Raw genomic sequence first — 14,061 nt, forward strand, 5'->3', positions numbered from 1 at the left:
CCCCCCCCCCACCCGGTCCTGGTCCCTCTAAGTATCCCGGTCCGTCTAAGCCCGCACCCAGTGTCCCTGCTCCAGGCACCCTCCCCAGGACCTCTGCGATTCCCATGCCCCTCCAGTCCCAATTCCCCACCCACAGGGCCTACACCTTCCCCATACCCAGGGCTCATGCACACCCAGATTTCCTGAGGTTTCCCTTCACCCATCTGGGGTCCTTAACTCCAGATTTCTACTGGTTTTTATACTGTGCATGTTCTTATTGCATAATCACCCACCACCATGGCCCAGCATCCCATCCTCCTGTCAAGGCTGGTGCCTGCTCCACACAAACCAGAGACAGCAAAGTGTTAAAGCCAAATGAGGGTTACTCTGTTCCACATCTCCTTCCTCTCCACCAGCCACAGGACCAGAACTGATAAAGAAGGCTTGTGGGTCAATATCTTCCCACCCAGAGTTCCAGCATCCCACTCCGGGTAACCTCTGAAATGGCCAAAGGTATCCTTTTCAATATTGCTCACCCCTCCAGACCAAAGCAGATTAAATGACACTTCCTTGCAGAATCCTGTTTCAGTGGCCAATGCAGAATCCTCCAGACAGAGATACAAACACTTGTAATTACCTACACGTACCTCATTCTCTATGGATGTGATCTTTTCCTATCCAGTTAGTTTACAACATTTCTAATTTTTCAGTCCACAGAGCATTCATTTTTTCCTTACATCACTTATTCAGCTTTAGTTTAAACTTTTGCTGTGGTTTCTTCTATCTCTTTTCTTCTTTGGTCTCTTTCCTTCTCTCATGTTTTTATTGTACATCCTCTTTGCTTTTAGAGGCTTCTCAGAGAACTTCGGCAGTCCTATTCCTTTTCCCACATTGACAAGAAAAAAGTGTAATTGCCAGTTCACTTTCTTTCACTCAGTTGTTTTGTCACACACTTTCTTAGCTGATGTTGTCTTTTATTGAACCTTTCTTAGTTTTAATTAAGGCCCTGATCCTGCAAACACCAATTTAAATTCAATACAACTATTCCCATGTGTAAAATTAAGCACATGCTTAAGTGCTTGCAGGATTGGGACCTAATGTTTTTGTCAATTTTATGTTTTCCCGTTTCTGACTTTTTGACTTCTAATTTGATCTTTTCTGTCTGTCAGAATATTCCTTTTACATGTTGCAATCAGGAATATTGAGAAAACTATGACATATGACATCTGATCACAGAACCCTCATCTTGCAAATGTTTGCATGTACTTAACAGGAAATGAGATTAAGTCTCATTGATTTCAAAGGGACTATCTGCATGCTTAAAAGGTAAGCATATGCATAAGTATTTGCAGAATCAAGGCCTTTATACTTTATTGCAGTAAATAAGTTTCTGATATACACAGTGAAGTCAGGGCTTATGCAATTACATTAATCTGCAATATTAGATGTACAAAATGCTATGTGATTATTTAGTCTACATTTCATGTGAAACTCTTGCCATACAGACCATGTCAACTAACAGCCTGATCCAATACCTACTAACTCTTTTAAAGGTCAGGCTTCTCTTCTGGACCCTGTTTCTCCACCTTTCCCTTTAGAACTGCATGGAAACTCACACACAAAGAAGAGCCTAACTGCTCTCAGTGGATTATGATGTTAAAATATGACCAAAAAGGTGTAGGCGGAGAAGGCTCAAGTTTAGATTATTTGAAGGAAAATTTAAGTACAAAGGAGAAAAAGTATTTAATTGGAACATGATTTTCTGTGATGACGGTTTGACAATAAAAGACCTTTTAACCATACGCTGCTTTCTTCCTTTACATTGGTTTGTGGTTGAGAACAAAGTCTCCCACTTCCTGGAATACTAGTTTGTTTAGCAACTTTAGCAGACCATGAACATAAAGTTCAAGATCAGTTGTTTCTTTCAAACAAACAGCTTGTTTCAGTTGTCAAGCTGCAGAAAAGCAAAAGCAAAATAAACTGTTCCAAAATAGATGAAGGAAAGACCAGGCTTTCATGAGAGGCCCAGAGCCCTGATCTATACTACAAACTTGTGTTGGTATAACTATGATGCTCAGGGGGGCCCTGCAGTGGATCCAGAGTCAAACCTCAGGTTAGGAAGGACTGGAGAAGATGCTTCCCTTACCAGCCAGGGAGAAGGCCTGGTTGGAGTTACTTGAAGTGAGAGACATAAACAAAACTCTTAAGAAGGGGTGTCATGGGACTGCTGAGATAATGAGGGTGCAGTGAATTGGTGATCCTGTAGAAGAACAGAATTTCTAGCTTTGAAATAGATAAGGTGTGTGACATAATATATTTTATTGGTAATGTCTTTTATTCTGTTGTTGGAAGAGACAAGCCTTTGAGCCTCAAGGAGCTCTGTTTCAGGTCTGGGACAAGTAACCCCATAGTGTCATAGCTAAATACAAGGTAGAATGCATTATTAAGCGTAAGGAGTTAACACGTTTTTCAAGAGACCACATAAAGTGAAGTAGGCTATTAACACCTCTGCTGTCATAGCACAAAGGAGGGTTAGTAAGTTATAAATTGTTGTAATGAGCCATAAAACCATTGTCTCTGTTGATTTTTGGTGTCTAACAAAGTTGTGTATCAGAGGGGTAGCCGTGTTAGTCTGGATCTGTAAAAGCAGCAGAGAATCCTGTGGCACCTTATAGACTAACAGACGTTTTGGAGCGTGAGCTTTCGTGGGTATTCAGCTGCGTCTGACGAAGTGGGTATTCACCCACGAAAGCTCATGCTCCAAAACGTCTGTTAGTCTATAAGGTGCCACAGGATTCTCTAACAAAGTTATGAATTTAAGCTCCCAAGTTCATTTTTTGAAGGTGTTGTGCGGGTTTCCTTTGAGGATAAGAACTGATAGATAAGATATGTAGTAATTACTTTGTGAAGTGTTTGTCCATGGGTAATAGGGTGTTTTTTGTCTTTTATCATTTTTCTGTGTGAGTTCATTCAAGAACACGGTGATTGTCTAGTTTCATTTGCATAGTTCTTGTTGGAGTATTGGATTCACTGGATGAAATACACCACAGGTTGTGATAAGCATGTGTAGGACCCATGGATCTTGAAAGGCGTGTTGTGGGGGGTGTTTGTTCATCGCAGCAGCAGTGGAAATATGCGAGATTTTGCATTTGTTGTTCTGGTCAGGTCTGGTGCTGCTTTGAGCTGGTGTGGGGTGGACTATGGGTAGTTTGCTTCTGATGATGAACTTGGTGACACTGAGGGGTTGTTTGAAGGCCAGAAGAGAGGATTCTGGAAATATGCTAGAAGGATTGGGTTCCCATCAAGTATTGATTGTAATTGGTTGATGATCCTCCATGGGGGTTCCAGTGGAATGGTAGGTGACAACTAGGGATTTTCTCAGTGGGGGTCTTTTTCTGTGTTGAAGTAGGTTCTCTTTGGGTAGCTTGTTCTTTGATGGGATCTAGTCTTCTGATGGAGTGTCCTTTGGTGAAGGCGGTTTTAATTGTGGTAAGATGTGTATCCCAGACTTTCTCCTCAGAGCATATTCTGTGGTGTCTGAGTGCCTGGCTGAGAATTTCTTGGTGTATTTGGAGTGGTTACTAGATCTGTGGGGATAAGTGTGGTGATCCGTGACTTTCTTGTATATAATTGTCAGTAAGGTTTCATTGTTGAAGTGGACTGTGGTGTCCAGGAAGTAGATACAGGTGTGGGAGTGTTCTAGACAGACTTTGATGGATGGGTGATGGTTGTTGAAGTAGTGGTGGAAATCTGTGAGTGAGTTTAGGTCATCTGTCCAGAGGATGAAAATGCCTTTGATATATATCAGGTATATCATTGGTTTTGTAGTGTATTTTTCCAGAAATTATTCCTCAAGGGAGCCCACGAAGAGGTTGGCATATTGGGGACCCATCCTGGTACCCCTGGTTGTTCCTATTATTTGGACAACATTTCTTGTTTTGAAATAAGCTATTATATTCTACTAAAGAGAAAGAGAGAGTGATTCAAAAGCACTAGTTGTGGTGGTTTGTTTGGCTGTGGAAGTGAGGAAACTGAGGCAATGGCAGTCTGATAGTGGATGAGATAAAGTACTGCCCCCCTTTCCTTCCCAGATGCATAAACCAATATGCTGGGAATTTATGTAAGGCTCCTAAATGGGTTAAGAGACGTGCATGTAACTTGTTGGGTGAGTCTTACAGCTCTCTCATTACTGTGGCATAGAATTCTGTTTCCACGATGGGATCATATGCATTGCTGATTTCAGTATGAGAAGCCTGTCTTACACCTGGTAGTGACTTTCATGTTTCTAATGGCATGTTTAATTTTGTAAATTACAATGTCTCATGTTGACGTGGGTGCAGAATTATTCAGCATTTGAATCTAAAGCTGACTATCTCGTTCTTTCTGTGAACATCAGCTGCACTTTGCAGCCTCAAACCTGCCTAGTTTAAGGGTATGTCTACTCTACGGGATTATTCCGATTTTACAGAAATCGGTATTTGGAAACAGATTATATAAAGTCGAGTGCACACGGCCACACTAAGCACATTAATTCGACGGTGTGTGTCCATGTACTGAGGCTAGCGTATATTTCTGGAGCTTTCCACTGTGGGTAGCTAACCCATAGCTATCCCATAGTTCCCACAGTCTCCCCCGCCCATTGGAATTCTGGGTTGAGATCCCAGTGCATGATAGGGCAAAAACAGTGTCGCGGGTGATTTTGGGTAAATGTCATCAGTCAATCCTCCCTCTGTGAAAGCAATGGCAGACAATCATTTTGCGCCCTTTTCCCTGGATTGCCTTGGCAAACGAGATAGAATGGCAACCATGGAGCCCGTTTAGCCTTTTTTCACTCACACTGTATGTATACTGGATGCTGCTGACAGACACGGTACTGCAGTGCTACACAGCATCATTCACTTGCCTTTGCAAGGTAGCAGAGACGGTTACCAGCCCTATTGCACCGTCTGCTGCTTTGGAAATTGGCAATGACGAATACCAGTCATATTGTACCGTCTGCTGCTGTCATGGCTGCTCCTGGCTGGCCTCGCTGAGGTTGGCCGGGCGCGCATGGCCAAAAATGGGAATGGGTCCCCAGGTCAGTCACTTCTTTACGTTTTGTCTAAAAGTAGAGTCAGTCCTGCCTAGAATATGGGGCAAGCCTGCTAAAGAACCAGAGAGGACAGCCACTCTGGGTCAGAGCCCCAGACATCCCGCAGAAATTATGAGCTGCATGCCATTCTAGGGGGTACCCCTGCAACAACCCCACCCATTGCTTCCCTCCTCCCCCACCCCTTCTGGGCTACCGTGGCAGTTATCCCCCCATTTGTGTGATGAAGTAACAAAGAATGTATGAATTGAGATAAAATGAGGGGGAGGCAGCCTCCAGCTGCTATGATATTCCAGGCAGGACTGAATCTCCAGGAGACAAAGCTTAAAGAAGGGAATGACCAGGAGTCATTCCCATTTTTGCCCAGGCGCCCCCGGCCGACCTCACGGAGGCCAGCCAGGAGCACTCATGGGATGATGACAACGGTTACCAGTCCTATTGCACCATCTGCCATCAGGGAGAGGAGAGGAGGGGATGCTGCTGTTTAGCGCTGCAGCACCCCTTCTACCAGCAGCATCCAGTAGACATACGGTGACATTGAAAAAAGGCGAGAAATGATTTTTTTTCCCTTTTCTTTCACGGGGAGAAGGAGGTAAATTGACGATATATACCCTGAACCACCCGCAACAATATTTTTGACCCTTCAGGCATTGAGAGTTCAGCCAAGAATGCAAATGGTTTTTGGAGACTGCGGGAACTGTGGGATAGCTCGAGTCCTCAGTCCCCCCTCCCTCACTCCATGAGCGTCCATTTGATTCTTTGGCTTTCCATTACGCTTGTCACGCAGAACTGTGCTGAATCCCTGCTGTAGCCTCTGTCTATCATAGCCTTGGAGATTTTTTTAAATGCTCTGGCATTTTGTCTTTTGAAACGGAGTTCTGATAGAACAGATTTGTCTCCCCATACAGCGATCAGATCCAGTATCTCCTGTAGGGTCCATGCTGGAGCTCTTTTTGGATTCTGGGACTGCATGGTCACCCGTGGTGATTAGCGCTCCACGCTGGGCAAACAGGAAATGAAATTCAAAAGTTTGCGGGGCTTTTCCTGTCTACCTGGCCAGTGCATCTGAGTTCAGATTGCTGTCCAGAGTGGTCACAATGGTGCACTTGTGGGATAACCCCCGGAGGCCAATACCATTGAATTGCGGCCACACTAACCCTAATCCGACACGGCAATACCGATTTCAGCACTACTCCCCTCGTCGGGGAGGATTACAGATGTTGGTATTAAGAGTCCTTTATATTGATATAAAGGGCTTCGTTGTGTGGACAGGTGCAGGGTTAATTCAGTTTAACGCTATTAAATTCGGTATAAACGCGTAGTGTAGACCAGGCCTAAGTCTCACTTGGTCACTTTTTGCTTTGCCGACTGCTCTATTATGAGCTAAGAAATTGTGCAATTGCCCAAAAGCACTTGCTTTAAAGTCTGTTTGTACCTGAAGCCTGACTATGCCTGATTCCCTGTGTTAGAGGCAAGTTTAGAGAAAGATACAGGGTTTGTTTGTTTTTTGATTGCGTAATCTTTTATAAAAATTATTCAGAAAATGTATCTTTTTCTTTTAATCAAATGGATCCCAAATATCTACTACAGTATGTCATGCCCTGCCACATGGAATAAAAATCAGCCTAGATACAACTGGGTTTTTCAATTGTGCCACTGGGAACTAACTATATGTACTTCAAATAACTGCATGAATAGCTCCCACCTCACTGGAAAAAAATTTCTCAGGCAAGTTTAGGTTATGTATTTTCCTTCTCCATTGTCAGTCTCTTTCTTTAATTCATTCTAGGTCTGACTTTTGGCACCATGCTAAACAATCTTTAATGTAATTGGCACATCTTTTAACTACAGTTTGTGCAAAATTAGTACAAATATGTTTGAGTGTAAAATTGCTCATTTATAAATGACATTTATTTACTTATATTTAAATACTATATAAGAGTATAATCCTCAGTCAGTAGTTTGATTTGAAGGGGTTTGAGTAATCTAAACCAGTCAACCACCGCCTTTTCCTTTATTTTATGAGTTTCCTTTAGTTTATGAGTCTGTACAGGGGAAATTAGCTGTCTCTAGGGCTCAAACCCTCAGGAAGGGTAGAACAGTGAACAGTTCAGGGGCCCAGACCCTGGGGCAGGGTGCAGCACCAAGCACAGTCTAGGGGGCCCCGGCAAAGGGGGAGCATCCAGCAAGCACAGGTCTCCTGACCTACGGAGGGGAGAGTACTGGCGCTCCGGGAGAGGGGGGCAGGGGAGACACAGACCCACCCAACTCCAGTGTGTCCCAGCCCAGGGCCCTAACAGCGGCAGAGTGGTGTCTCACTGGGTCAGTGGGGAATCCACTCGCAACACACTGATCGTATCTCCAATGGCACCACAGCCAGACGATAGTCTGGTTCTCTTGGGCTACTTCCTATATTCCCCCTCAGGTACACTGCGAGCGGCAGTCCCAATAACTTCTCAGCATCTGGCAGGTCGGGCCATACAAGTAGCTCGGAGACCTCCTCGGGACAGCAGAAGACTTCTGCAGGCTTCTGCATCTGCAGTGGGATGGATGCATCCATCTCCTTTGGCAGCTAGCTCCCAACTCACTTCAGGCCCCACCTTTTATACTTTCGTGTCCCTCCCCTCTGCTTCCAGTGTGCAGAGTGTCGCCTTCCTAGTTCCTCCTACCAGGGAGCAGCTGGCCACCTATCACTGCCAATCTCCAAGGGTGGCCACACGTCTTCGCTACATAAGCTTATAATAATTAACTTTACTATTGGCTTCCTAAACAGATAGAAACATTCCATTGACATCAATGGAACTGCAATGATTGATGTCAGCAGTGAATTTGGCCCAATAACTGCAATGCAATCAAAATATGCCTAGTATACAGTACTTAGCATGTGTCTTGGTGAGGGCAGAAATCAAACTTGATTTTTTCAAAAACCCCTGCAGTAATCCTTTGGAAATCACTTAAGAAGAAAGTTTGTAGAGTAACACAATGAGCCAAATTAATACTTGCTGTAACTTCACTGAAGTCTGTGAAGACACATCAAATGGTGAATTTGGCTTACTTTCTATGTAAACATTTATATTTACAACCAAACACCACTAGGTGTCCTCTATTATTAGTTATACTAGTCTCTGCCATGCTAGTAGCAATACTAGAACAACTGCTGCTCACTAGCACATGTTAAATCTTTTCATGTGGGTGAAAAAGCATTTTATTCTTTGTCATAGTTAATTAAGTGTTGGTCACAAGAACACATGACCATCCAGTTAAAATAAACACTTTTAAAAGAACAGACATCTGTGTCCACTATTTGGTTATGTCCCCAAATAGTGGGACTGGTCACAGTAGAAGATTCATGAGCAGTTTTGAACTTTAGAATGCCACTGCTGTATTACATGACTTCCATCAATATAAAATTAAAATTAAAATAATTGGGTAGCCATTGACTTTTCTTGCACTAATAGATAAGAGAACGTTAATGTTCCAATAATAATATGTTAGTCTGAGGAGACTGCTGCCTCTGAATGTGCAAGAGCCAAATTCAGCGCTAGTGCATGTAGGTGCAGCTTCTTTCATTCTGTTGCACCTTTGCTGAATTTGGCTGTTCATAAAAATAATGGATCTATGGATGATTAAACTTGTTATAGGCACTTTGTTTTAATAAAATAACTGCAGATGTATATGCAAGAAGTATTCTGAAATCTTGGTGGTACAAGCAAGGGAAAGGGTAGGAGACCAGGCCCTGTTGATGTTACTTTGCCTTGGTTCTATTTATGGTTATTGTATATTGAGTAAATGTATTTTAAATGGTTGGGTTATGAATCAACCAGTAGTAAAAGTATTCCTACTCAATTTTTTTTCCCAGGAATGAATTACAACTCTTTTCCCTGATTACCACAGACCTGCATCTTCACCCTTTCATAGGAGTTCTTCCCTCCTCTGACAGCTGGCCTTTTACATCTGGGAAACTCATAGACTCATAGACTCATAGGTCAGAAGGGACCAATATGATCATCTAGTCTGACCTCCTGCACAAGGCAGGCCACAAAACCCTACCCATACACATTTATAACAACCCCTAACCCATGACTGAGTTATTGAAATCCTCAAAATTATGATCTGAAGACCTCAAGCTGCAGAGAATCCACCAAGAGAAAGACAAGGAGCTGCAGCTCTAAAATACACAAATTGTATTTGACTGTTACAGGCTGCACCTTTCTCCTTTTTCTCTACTCATTGTAAGTACCTATTATGTTTCCTACTGGTTTGCTCTTTCTCTTATTCTCTTTGTAAAATCTCAACAGGCTAAGTCATGGAGAGTGACCAGGCATGTGCCACCAATATTTTAATATGAGACTTGGACAAGAAACCGTCCCCCACCTCCTCTCAGCTTTTGTTAAAGCTTATGTAGCTAGGGTTCCTATGGTTTGAAGAGATAAGGAACTGGGGAATCTCTTTCTGTTTAAACAAATCTCCTTTTTATAACCAAAGTAGGAGCTAACATCACTTGGTAAACAATTCTATTAATACTTCTTGCTGTAAGCATTTATATTTTGTTCTTGAGAACTATGTCATGAACTTTGGTAAGTGAAGTACTGATAATTAAACATATCATTTGAAGAGGGAGGAGGTATGAAAATCCTGTTGAGTGGTTTGAGGGTATCTTCCACAGAGAAAAATCTGCCTTTGATGCAATTTGGTCCATTCCATAGCCAACAAAAGGTTCTTCTGAATCATACCTATAAACATAATCTTTAAGGGGAGGTTTAGCAGTACACAGAGAGGGGGTGACTCTCTAACTGGAGTAAGGAAATTACTTAGGTGGAATTCTCACAGGAAGCTCCTAGAAGCTTCCAAGAGGCTCCTCCAGCCCCAACACAGAGGATGGCACAGACTTCACCACCATAGTCAACACAATTACTTCCTCTCTCTTGCTGATGTTAAAGGTTACCAGGCAACAACAGGATTAATTTCCAGGAGCCAAGATCATTTTGTTTTTAAGTTGTAGAAAGATATGGCTCTCCTTCTACCTCAAGTTCTGTCTGCCTGATTGTGCTAGTTAGGAAGGGATTCTGTACTGTGTGCGTGTGTGTGTGCACCCGCAATGATATCCTCTAGTGACTCACACACAGAGATTATGGTACTTAATATTGCTTGATAACGAAGATCTCTACCTGCAGTTAAGGAGGATAAAGGACCTGGGTTCTAGTGTCTCTGACTTGAACAGAAATTTTCTAAATCACATGCCTTTTGTGCTATCCCTTCCTTGCTCATTTTAGATCACTGCACGTCTGACCACATGTATTACCGGTATGTGTGATGGAGGTGAGAGCATTGTCACTTTTCTCTGAATTTTTTAGGTACTGTATCTTGAATTGGCTAGAAATGTTTTCATGGACTGAAGTCTGTAAACAACACAATATAAAATTTTGGGGCATGAAGATGCTGTTGGGTCTGTCATTATCCATTTAGCTGAGGGAGCAAGCAGCACTTAAAATGCTACTAAAGTGGGATGGCTAAACCTGAAGAAGAGCTCTGTGTGGCTCAAAAGCTTGTTTTTCTCACCAGCAGAGAGGCGCCGGCTTCCTTACCCTGGAGGTGCTCAACCTCCACTCAGCCACAGGCTCCGCCCCACTCCACCCCTTCCCACCCCGCCCTGCCTCTTCCCATCCCTGCTCTACCCTGCCCAGTTCCACTGCCGTCTGTTGAGCATGCCCCTCCGCATTCCTCCCACTCCCCCCAGCACCTCCTGCACGCTGCAGAACAGCTGATCGCAACAGGTGGGAAGCGCTGGGAGGGAGAGGGAAGAGTTAATCAGCATGACCACCTGCAGGCAAGAGGCCCTGGGAGTAGCAAGGGGAGCTGGCTGTTAGTGGGTACTCCAGCCCTGGAGCACCCACGGAGTTGATGCCTATGCCAACAGAAGTTGGTCCAATAAAATGTATTACCTCACCCACTTGTCTCATAAATTGGGACGCATTTTGAACACCAGCCAAGTGAAATAATTACTAGAGAATAAAAAATATTGATGGAAAAGAACAAAGATTCAAGTTGAATAATATCTGGAGAGGCAGGGACAAAGAATCTGAAACAACAGAATCCTGGAAGACAATAGTACTGAAATACCTGTGGGTAATAATAAGTAGTAAAGTAGATGAGTTTCCAATATAGTACTGCAGCAGATGAGGCCCATGCAGCTATGTGCTGCACAGGTATCTGAATCATGGAGCAGGGAAGTGTTAATTCCTACACAGTTCTGCTGAGACTAAGGGAGTACTGAGTCAAGTTCTGGGCCGTCAGTACAAGAAAAATGAGACAAACATTAGAAATCTGAAGAGCAGCTGAAATATTAAGGGATCTTGCAGGGACTGATTTGAGTAGAGATTAAATGACCTCTGTACACCCAAGGAGGTAGACAAATATCTTTGTTCTACAGATGAGGAAACTGAGGCACGGGGTAGTTAGGTGACTTGCCCAAGGGAACACAGGAAGTCTATGGCAGAAGCAGGAAGGGATCTTGGTGCTCTGGCTTCCAGCCCTGTGCCTTTATCTAGAAGATGATCCTTACTTTTTTTCAGACAATGCTTCCGTATTTTACTGATTATTATCCTCCTGAACAAGTGGTTTACAACCTTGCATTTGATTTAGGTTTGGGGGATTTATTTGCCTCTACCATCTTTTCCTGTTAAGTTAAACTCCTAATTTCTTGGTTTCTGTGGAAGACAGTTATTTGACTAGATGGCCCACTGGTCTAATCTGATATAGCATTTCCTATATAATTCCAAATGCAAATAATCTAGTGAAAATTCTGTGTTGCAGTACAAGGTGGTGGTCCTAACCTCATTAATTAATACCAATTTCTGTTGTAAAGTAGCTGCCTGCTCCCCAGTACAAAACTTCTTGCTCTAAGGTAATCTGTGAAGGGGCTGCTACTTGAGGTTGCTGTACCCTCAGAGTAGAGTCTAAAACTTATGCCTTGTGCAACATGTCCAAAGTGTTTTGTTATTTAGTAGCAAAAATAATGTCTTTTTTATATTAAAAATGTTCTTTAGTCTCTCTGGTCTTCACATCCTCTCTTCCTTAGGAATATCTCCTGTTTTTGCCTCTGCTTGGAATAACTATACCATTTAATAAAAATATCTACTGGAAACACTTCCCTTAGAAATATGACTGTTCAGGAAGTAAAAACTAAAAATGATCTCACTTGTGATGGTTTAATAAAAAATAGCCCATTCCAGAGCATTTTAGATGAGCCAGCTTATGTCTTAAACTGGGAGGGAGTGGAGGGGAACCTAGTCATTGGCTTGATCTATTGAAGGTCAAGACTGCATTCATCTAAGTTAAAATAACAGACATAGTTCAAAATGGATTCTGTGTGGATGAAGAAAGTTTAGATCCCTCCTTAGCAAATTGTTTTTAGTAGTAAATATAGTTAGGCCTCTGTTGGGCAGAAACATTGCTGCTATATTAACTATCAGTACTAAATTACTTTTTTACACTTATAATCCTCTCCTTATACTCATTAACTTTACTAAGTGTTACATTAAGAAATTCATGATTGCCTAGGACATCATGGTTTTCACTATTGCACACGAAAGCCATTTGGCACGGTAGTGACAAAACACAGATCCTCATACTCCGAAAGCACAAACTAAAGGAGGATTTGTAAGCAATATAGGACCTATGACACAAAGCTGAGCTGTTCTGACTTCACAGATTTACAAATACACACTTTTATACACACAATACATTATAATACTTAAAAGAGTGAGAGTCCAAAGAAGTAGGCAACTGACTAAAAGTCAAGAGCAATACAGTATTATACATTATGCATACAAGCATCAAGCTTGACCCAGAATAACACAATATCCCTTAGAAAGACTTTCAGGTATATCCAGAAGGAATAAATTAAGTCTACATAAAGAGTAAAATGTTTAGTTCTGACATTTTGGGTGTTTTCCTTGTTAAACCAGTAGGTCTCATCTATCTCTTATTCAGAAAAAAGGGAAAGGAAGAATGGTCTGCTTAAGACTGTCCTGAGATTCAAGAGATCAGAGTTATATTCCTGGCTCTGTCACAGATTTTTTGTTACCTTGGGTAAGTCACTGAACTCTGCCTCAGCTCCATCAAACAGAGAATACCTATCATGGAAGTTGTGAGGATAACTTCATTAGTGTTAGTGAGGATCTTGTACCAATGTCACAGCCCCATATAACAGGCACAGTCAGAAGATTATGCATGTTTATATGACTCATCTGCACATGTGGGCTGAGCTAGTGTCAATACCTTTAAACAGCTCTAAATACATAGGTTTTTTTTTTCACCTCTTCTGAGGCATGCAGATTATCCCTGGGGCTGTTTGGCTTAATAAAGCAGCAAGATTTTGAAAATAACAGTGAAGAATAGTTATGTATTTGCATCAACATTCCCTTGACTAGCAAGAATGATTCCAGCTGTGGTCTTGGATGAAGGTGTACAATTTGCATGGTACTGAGCTGCCACAAAATGATTCTGAACTGCCACAAAATGATCCTATAGTAATGTCAATCTTGTTTGAATAGTGTGGTACAGCGATGTCCTTCATAGGGGCTTTTAGAGAAAGGATGCAATACCATGCCTCCCTCTGAGCTTTGCTCCTACATACAAGATCTTCAGTTGGAACCAGCTGTTTCCTAAAGCTGTGCATTAACTGCAGACTTTGCTTGGCTTTCAATCTTGGGTCCCAGTGTCATACTTTTTTTCACAGAAAACATCTGCCCTTTAAGAAAGCACCAGTCTATCAAAATAAAACTTCTGTGTTGAAAAATAGCTCAGAAAAGGCCATTTTTCAAACCTAAAGTGTTCAGTGGAATGTTGCTTTCTTAGAGGAATTGTGAGGATGCAGTTGAGTCACTATGACTGTTCAGTTACTACCTCTTTAAAAGGAAGTTTAAGAACTTCCCAGGCAGCTATTTAATCCTGGTATAACTTTTACATATGATGAAGTGTTATAGAAGAGG

The sequence above is a fragment of the Chelonoidis abingdonii genome, chromosome 17 (genome assembly GCF_003597395.2).
Source record: "Chelonoidis abingdonii isolate Lonesome George chromosome 17, CheloAbing_2.0, whole genome shotgun sequence".
Lineage (NCBI taxonomy): Eukaryota > Metazoa > Chordata > Testudines > Testudinidae > Chelonoidis > Chelonoidis abingdonii.